The 9703-nt window shown below is 33.6% G+C and overlaps 1 protein-coding gene across 4 annotated transcripts in view; it reads right to left on the minus strand.

The window, feature by feature from the left end:
* DIAPH2 (diaphanous related formin 2) overlaps positions 1–9703 on the minus strand; it is a 781302-nt gene that overhangs the window by 630841 nt on the left and 140758 nt on the right. The window lies entirely within an intron of this gene.

Raw genomic sequence — 9703 nt, forward strand, 5'->3', positions numbered from 1 at the left:
GTAGGGAAATAGAGGTATCCACTTAAAATGGAATATTATACAACCATTAAGATGTTTTCTTGATGTGAAAATACATCTTTGAGCCAATGTTATGTGAAATGAGATACAAAACTCTATGTACAGTATGATGACTTCAATAATTTAAAAATGTTTCTATCATCAAAATGTTAATCTATGGCAATGTTAATGGTGATTATCTCAGAGTAATAGAATTTTAGATATATATTTTTCTTTTTAAAACTTGCTGTGTTTCCAGATTTTCTTAATTGACCACTATTACTTTTATAATTAAAATACATTGTATATTATTTTAAAAAGATCTACTATCTGTTTGCATCCAATTTACTCAAATACATAGGGTATCAAGATTGGATAAAGAAAAGGTGAGAGTAAAAGGGATAAAGGATGAAAAAATTAAATAATAATAAAGCAGAGCCACAAAACAGTACAGAAAAAAATGTACAAAGGAATAAAGAATAATGAAGACACAAAAGAAAACCCTGCCCTCATAACAAAGCAAGTATAATCTCAGGATCCTACTTCGACCAAAAAAGATTTGAACCTTTCAACCTCAAACACAAAGAGGTTGCTTATTCAAACATGTATCACCTTCTGTTAAAATAAGCTTCAAGGCATATCTTTACAGATAGACATTTACAAGTAAAACATATTGATGAGGGGAGGAGATGGTGAAGGTCTATGGATTACATATCACCTGAAGTTCTATACTCAAGCAGAAAAAGAAAAAAAAGACCTTTCTATAAAAGGTTTCCCACATGTTTCCTTCAGTTAAAAATTCTTTCTCAAGTCCCAATACCCTCTCATTGATTAACACCATGAATGATTAGGACAAGCCGTAGCCTTTGCATTAAAAGATGCAAAGCCACCCAGTATTCTTTGCACAATCAACACAAAAACAGTCACGTAAAACCAATCAACAGCCTAACAATGAGAACTTTAACTAACTGTAAGGTGATAACATCATTTTAATGGTCACTAATTAGTATAAATGCATAATGAAACCAGTCTTCTACCTTTAAATAATATATGTTGACATGACTATGCATATATGCACACATTCACAATTATACAGAGAAATTAGCTAAAGTCTAAACTCCAGACATGGCCGAGATCACCTAATTAACACTAACATTAATTGGAACTCTAGTTAATGTGCAGTCTTGGGAACTCAAGGTAATTATTCAGAGTGTCCATTATACATTAAGTCACTATGTTAGGTACCATAGTAAAACAGAGACAAACGAGACAGTCTTTGCCTTCAAGGAACTTAAATAGAGAGGGAATGCTTATTAACCTGTGAGGTGTCACCATTACAATGATTCATTCATTCAAATATTGAGTTATCCATTCATTTCAAACCATTACTGAAGATGTACTGTGTGTGGCATTTGTGCTTGGTGTTAATGAATTGAAGAAGAAGACAGTGCTCAAATTGGAAGCTGAAAATATAAATCTTAAGGAGTTCACAATATTCACTGTAGGCTCAAAAACCATAGATTCATTCAAGGAATACATATTGAGCATCTTCTATGTGCCAAACACTCTGCTAACTCTAAGGAGGCAGGAGCAAACCAAGTAAACAATGGTCTCTTCTCAGGTAGTTCTTTTCTAGAAATATAAGTAGAAAGAGAATAGCATAGGGATGTATGGGACTACACAGGTGGACCCAACCCAAATGTCTAGAAAGGCTTCCTAGAAGAAAGAATGCTTAAAATGAAAACTGGAGAATAAGCCAGAATTAGAGAACATACAAAAATGTGAGATTTGACAGGTAAGAGAAAATGTTCCTGGAAGTGGGTGTAACACCTGTGAAGACTCAGAAATGGGAGAAAAGAGAGTCAGGGAAATGGAAGGTCAACACAGGTGCGTGCGCGCGCGCGTGTGTGTGTGCGCGCGTGTGCTCATGTGATGGGGGAGAGAGGGAGGGGGGGAGAGAGAGAGAGAGAGAGAGAGAGACAGTGACAGCGACAGTGACAGTGACAGAGGGAGAAAGAGAATTTACTTGTTAGGGAGCAGATACTCGTAAAGAAAATATAGGCTAAGGCACGAAGTCCCTTGAAAGCTCCATTAAAGCATTTGGATTCTTCCGCAGAGTGAAATCACTGAGGATTTTTAAACAAGGAGAGGTGACAGGTTTAGATTTGTGTGCGAAGTAGAAAGGAGGCAAGACTGGAAAAGAGATACCAGTTAGGACGCTGCTGGTGTAATCAAGCTAGGTGAAGACGATGGTGGCCTAAACCAGCAAAGAACAGTAGAAATGGGGAGAAAAGGATGAGTTTCAGAAATACTTTTAGAATCAACAGAATATGGTGATGGACTGGAGACAGAGAATGAGGAAATGCTAGGAGTCAAGGATGAAAGCCAAGTTTCTGGCTCAGACATCTGCATGTATGGCAGTGTCCATTTCCCAAGGTGGAGAATACAGAAGGAGGAACATGTACTGTTGCTGTTTATTTTGATAGCATTAAGTCAAAATCTGTTTTCTTATCATTTTGAGACAATTTTTGACATTGTTGATAATAGTTGTTTTTGTTTTATTATCCCAATGGAATAAAAGAGGACTATTCTAATTGTGCTTTCCTATCACAGCCCTTCAGTGATTGGAGACAAGTATATCCTACCTAAACCTTCTTTCTCTCTTTTCAACTTTCAAACATTTCAAGAATGAGAGAACACATGCAAAACACTTAGTGTTGTTGTTCCTAGCCCACAGAACATGATCAATACAAGTTGTTACCATTATTAATTAGCAGCATACTTTAGTATTCTTAACATTATTCTTAGAAGTCTATGCCATTCTCGTTTTCTCTCTACTCCCCTTAAAAATAAGTTTGGGGAGAATGTTAAAAAAAAAAGTCCTTAAAAATCTCACCACACAAGAAACTAGTTTTTAAACTGTCATCTTAATCTTCGAGTACATGCTTATGTTTTACATAATTGAAAACATACATCATACCACACATGTAATTTCTTTTGACCATTATATCAGATTAATGTTTTCACTTTTCTATATAGCCTATATATCATTTCTGTGCCTACTTTATAGTCTCCTAAGTGTTTGAACCATAATTTAAGCATTGCCTTCTTCTTGGAATTAAAGTTACCACCCACCCCAATTTCCATTAGTATGAACAATTCTGTAAAGCAATGGTTCCCAACCTTTTTGGCACCAAGGACCAGTGCTATGAGACTATAATGCCTGATGGTGGAGCTGAGGCGGTGATGCTAGCACTGGGGAGCTGCTGCAATTACAGATGAAACTTCAATCGCTTGCCTGCTGTGTGTGGTCCAGTTCCTAACAGGCCACGGACCAGTACTGGTTGGATTGTTTCTTTTTCACACTTATATGTACAAATCTAAATGTTTCCATTATGCTGTATGCAGTGCTTAGATACAAACAATATTAATCTTGTGTGTGAGAAACTTGTACACATTTTTCTCAGTGTTTTATTTTTGATATTTTCCATACAGTTTAGCTTTTATTTATTCAAAGGACTAAATCTTTTCTTTCTTAAGTTTAGTTACTTCAAAACTTATAAAGTTTTCACTTTGATATTTACTTATAATCTCTATATATGATTATGGCATACAATATGCGTTATGGACCTATTTTTCCTCAAACTTTAGAGGCAGATTAATGGTATTGGGATGCCTATCTCCACTCTCCTTATTTCACAGCCTTACAAAATACTAATTCTTCCTTTCTATTAACCTATAAATCAATCATATATTATTGGACTTCCTTTTCACTTTTACTTATCTACATGAATGTGTGTGCTAATACAATATCTCCCTTTAATTTGTTTGTTTGTTTGTTTTAACTTCTTATAGGATACTTCCCTACCACCAAAATATTGCTTCTGGTTCTCAAAATAGTATTTTACATTCTTACCAGTTTCATTTTCCATACATATAATAATCTTGTTAAATTTAATAAAGTCAATTAAATGCCTCTTTCATTATAATTATTTTAAGTGTATAAATTAATAGAGAAATTTTATATCTTTATAGTCTTTAGTCATTCCAACTAAAATCGTATTTTCTTTCCATTCATTCCAGTCTTTTTCTATAGGTCTCAAAGTGATGTAGATTTATTTATGTGGATTATATACATCTCCTAGTGAGGTGATTCAAATCATCTTATACTTTATTACTATTATGCATGTGATAGTTTTCATTGTTTCTTTAATTGTGGTAAAATGCACATAACATAAAAATATACCATCTAACCATTTCATTGTATTTTTTACTAAATATAAAATTAAAATTTTAATATTTAATTTAGGTATACAATCAGCAAATGACTTTCTTTATCCTCCTGACTCTCAAAATTCCAACCTTTAATTGGAGAATGAGACAAAACTAGTCTCTTTGATTTCTAGTCCAGGGTTTTATTGTCTTTAGAGGTATTTTTCAAGTTTTTCTTGGTTGTATCAATCAACCCCTACATCAGACAACAGAAGCAGAGAGAAGTGGACCTATCTGTCACAGTGCAGATGCGTGGTTCATGTTGTTGGCGTGCTCTATCAGGTTTATAAATGGCTACTTCCAAGCAATGACACCTTCAATCAGCAGACTCGGTTATGTCCAGGGAACTCAAAATATTGAGGATCCTCATCACTGCCTGTAAGTGGTATCTAGATTCAGCTTTGTTTTCCTAAATCTAGGGCCCAAAAATACTTAAAGTAAACATCCCCTGCTGGGCCATAACTTGCCCTAAACTCTAGCTAACTTGGCATCATGCTAACCATTTCCCCTAGGAATTGAATACAGCATCCTATATTATGAATCCCAAAGTTTAGCAACGATTTTTGTTCCAAAGCAGACTCATCATCTGCAACTACAATGATGCCAAAGTTCTGCCTAAAAGATCAAGTAGCTGCATTCTAATTATCATGTCAGAAGACTCCTTGGATAATGTCAGTGGGCCAGATAAAATGCCACTTCCGCACAACTCTTTGAACCTTGATCTCATCTATGGCCATACCCCTTGAGAGTCAACCAAATTCCAAAACTCTGAATCATGGTGGTCAGTTTACCACTCCCTTTTCATCACTGCCTATTACACAGGTAGTCAAAGTAAGCCTCAAGACTAAAACGGCCTGATATATCAGTGGTCCCCAACCTTTCTGGCACCAGGGACGAGTGCTTTTATGAGAGTCTAATGCATGATGATCTGAAGTGGAGCTGAGGCAGTGATGCTAACGCTGGCTGCAAATACAGATGAAGCTTCACTCACCCGCCACTCACGTCTTACTGTGCGGCCTGGTTCCAGTACCATGGACTGGTACTGGTCTGAGCCCCAAGGGTCGGGGACCCCTGTGATATATAATGTAAATAACCAGTATCCACTGTGAATCACTTTCTCCAGTACCCTGGAATGCAAAACTAAAGCTATCTGGATATGTACTTCAAGGGAATCAAATGAGCATTACCATTTTACTTCATATACTATTAAATACCTTTGTACTCATATAAGATTTTATCATTGATATATCAACAACAAAAAAGAATTCTTGCATGCATATATTTTAATTCAAAAATTTACCTTGACATAATAATAAATCACTTTAATAAAAGAAGAAATTTAGCCCTGGTTTTTATAACACACATATGGTTAACTCCCTCTACGGGATAAGAATACTTACATCTTAGCTTCCATATAAGAGGTATACCTTACATCATATAGCAAGTTATAACATAAACATTTTCATCTATATTATGTCATTTAACATAACCACCTTGTGTGATATTCAGGGCTGATAAGAACAGAACAAAGAAAACAAGACCCAAGCAAGTTGAGTGCTCTGCTGAAAATCATGCAGATATAGCACTGCAAGCAGTAGAACCCAGGTGTTTTGGCTACTCTTTGTTCAGTGTTCTTTTCTACATCATGTAACAGCCTTTTAAAAAAAATCCAGTTATGTGAATGGGAATGAACTTTCATCTATAACAAAATTAGCATAATTTTCAATAAATGTGTGAAATACACTTAAGATTACTTGGTTTGGCACTCTTAAAAGATGAGTTTAGTGTAAGGACATTTAACATACACTGCAGGAAAATTTTAGAAATCTATTTATGGATTTCAAGTGTTTCTTTGAAATATAGACAGTATCTCTAGAAATAGTATTTTGGAACTTTCACTACTATGAAAAATATTCTAACATCTTATTAAAGTAATTGCGATTTCTGAACATTTTTAAAAATAGGTAAGTATTCTTCAGTGTATTTTTTAACTTTCCCATAAAAATAAAAATAATACATACCTGCAGATGATAAACAAACTTGCAGAAGTTTCAACAAGTACTATGACATATCTTTCACTTTACTAGTTACATTGAAAACTCAAGTGTAGAGGCCATATCTTTCGTTTCTTAAAGCTATCCCTTCAACACCACATACCAGGGATACTCAAGAAATACTTGTTGAAAGAAGGAATGAACAGGTACAAGCAGATTTGAATTATTAGAAAGCTTGGTAGGTTTTCTTCTCCCTACGTCTGAACCAGGTTTTTGTTTTTTTTTTTCATATCAGGATAAATAAATATTCAGCTCTTCTGAAGAATACAAATCTAATGCATTAGGACCTGTGCTACTGAAAAACACAAACTTTAAAAACAGTGTCAACCCAATAAGAAAGCACCACACAAAGAAAGAAAAAAAGCTTGAATTCTATTTTTAAATCTTCTGCTAACTCATTTAGCAACCATACAACTTATTTAACTTCGTGAGAACTGGAATATCTGAAAGCAGCTAATAAGACATCTTTTATCACCCAGAGGGCCCAAACATATAGTTACCTAGAATAGACACATTTAAATCTGTTGTTGGATGAAAATTATGTAGTAAACACTCCAATTATGATTATTGGTGTCAATAGGTCAGGCATCCAATTATGGCCGGTCTGCTTATTAAATGACATGGAGAATCTGGTATCACAGTAGCTCCTTATAAACATCTTTCGTGTTTTGATTTATTCTCCCCTTCTACGCCATACACACACACACACGCGTGCGCGCGCATACACGTGATGGATTCATTTTTCTTAAGTATTTGTTTTCCCACATTCTGTTCTTAAAGTAGCCATCGACATTTGGCTGGCTGCCATATCTCCATCCCAATACTCCAGTTACAGACAGTTGAACCGAAATGTTTTTCAGAGCTTCATTCAAAATATTATCTAGATTCACTAAGATAAATTCTTCAGCAAGGTTCTAAAACTGCCATATTTTGTTATTCCCATGATGTTCTAGAGCTTACAATGTTTAAATAACTTGAATTCTTTGCTTTAATTATCCTCCATCTCAGTTCTCTTCAGATATTTTTAAAATATTAGACTCTAACTTGCCCACATTGAAAAATGTTCTTCCTGCTTCCTTTGCTTATCTAATCCTTATTCATCATTAAAGATTCAGCTTAAATATCAACTCCTCAGAGATGCTTTCCCTGTACTCCCAAACTAGGCTTCTCTAATTTCCTAGATGTCTCCTTTAAGTACTTAGAATAATTAAAATGAATGTTGGTTTTATATCTGTCTCCCCTGTCTTCGTGTGCATAAGGCTGATGCTATACTTATTTACTGCTGCATCTGCTTGTAAAATAGTCGATAGAAAAATGTATGTTTAATAAATGAATACACAAGAAAAACATTCTTTTTTTCATAAGTATGTATCATATTTATTTAGAAACCAGAAGGCTACATAACCCTTGTTCTCATAAACTACATGATAAAATCAATCCTAATTCGAAAGGTTAGGAATATTTCAGATTTTAATTTCAAAGCTAGAAACTCGGCACTCAGTTTTAATTTGGATAAAATATATTTAATTACACTATAGTTTCTCTAATTGATTAAATAAAGAAAAAACGTCATACTGTACCATTACAGAGAAAATCTAAGGAGAAGATATAAAGTTCTAATTACCTCAGAAAGATATTCAAAACAACAGAAGGATGGACTAATCATAAAATATAAAATAAAAAATTAAGAAATTTAAAGTGTAGAACATAGCAAATTAGAGTAATAATTCTAAAGTTAAGAAGGAAGCCTAGACTTAAAGAAAAGATAGCTGCTATAAAATATTCACTCAATGACTCAGTTGTCAATTCAGATGCATCTGAGATGTATCTAAAAACCAAAGATTATGCTTTAAGCCTGCTACTTGGTTGTTAAGAGTCTTGATTATTGTGTTTTTCAATTAATAGCATTTCATTTCAGAGTATGTTCATACAAAACCCAAAATAGAACAAGCCAGGCTAGCAAGGAAAACAAGGTTTGGATTTTTTTCTTTTTTTACTCTGCATGTGACTACTTTGTACACTTTCATTCATTTCTTTTAACTGCGGAAAAGATAAATGAGTCCGTTTGTATTTTTTTTAGTTTCAATATAAATTTTTATACAATATTATTAGACTCTCCCACTGTGATGTAAAGGAAATATCTAGTACCAGTATGAAGACTTATCTTTGGATTAAAAGAAACAAGAACACAAGGGGAAACAGAATTTCACCAATACTGTAGTACCTACTATTTTCATACATCATATAAGGTGACACCAGCAATGTATTAGTGCTGGTATAGTATGATACAAACCAAAGCTACTCACAATAATTTTAAAAGCACAATTTTTCAATTTCAAAACTAAATCTAGAGCTAGTATATAGATCTTCTTTACTTAGTTATCAAAGCAAGCAGTAAACATTTAAATCTAGTAGTATATGCACAATATCACGTGTGACTGGTGACTTGCCCTCCATTAAACTATGAAACAAAGCAGCTTTCAAAAAATACAATCGATAAAATGCTATAGTCTTCAAGTGCAATTAACCCACTTTAGAAGCTATAACTAATAACAGACATAGTAAACAGTAAATGTTTTAGGATGGATACAGAAATATTATATTCATAACGCTTTAAGTTCCAAGGTCATTTCTGAAAAGTAGTCCTAAAATAGGGAACAACAAGACACAGTAGTGAATCTACTTAGCAGTATAGGTATCTTTGAAGTGAATGTGTTTGAATATATTAATGTGAAATGGGAATGAAGAATACAGTCATTTAACAATTTCAAGAAGAACGTTTCCTAAAACAACGTTTTGGTAAATTGGTAAATTTGATCGATTTGACCAACCAGACACTTGAATGAGCTTGGAGACACAGGAACCATTTCCTAATGATCTCTGAAGTGTTCAGTGCCCAGCACACATAAGAATTCATAAGGCATTTGGCTGAATTGGAATGAAATAAAAGAGAAACCTGATGTCTATTTCATTTCAACCTGTTAAGCTGAAGAGAAATTAAAAATCACTTAACATTTCAGATTTAAAATATGAAATGGACTAGATAGCTGACATTCTAAAATAAGAAGGATTTTTACAGATAGGTGATATATATTTTGAACTCATTCAGTACTAAAAAAGAATCTGAATAAAAAGTTTTAACTATCATAGCAAACAAAATATCAATCTGCACTGTGACTCATCTATAGTGGAATTCTTATGGCATATATATAATTACTTCTCTTTTTAAATCCAAATATTAATTAACCATAATGACTGTTTGGCATAAATTAATGGTATGTTATAGTAAAATTAACTTTCAGTTTAAACTTTTCATGACTACACTACCTTTTTTGGTTATTGTTATTGTTTAAACTCATGTTAATAAAAATACTTCTAAA

The sequence above is a fragment of the Pteropus alecto genome, unplaced genomic scaffold, assembly GCF_000325575.1.
Source record: "Pteropus alecto unplaced genomic scaffold, ASM32557v1 scaffold182, whole genome shotgun sequence".
In the NCBI taxonomy this organism is placed as follows: Eukaryota; Metazoa; Chordata; class Mammalia; order Chiroptera; family Pteropodidae; genus Pteropus; species Pteropus alecto.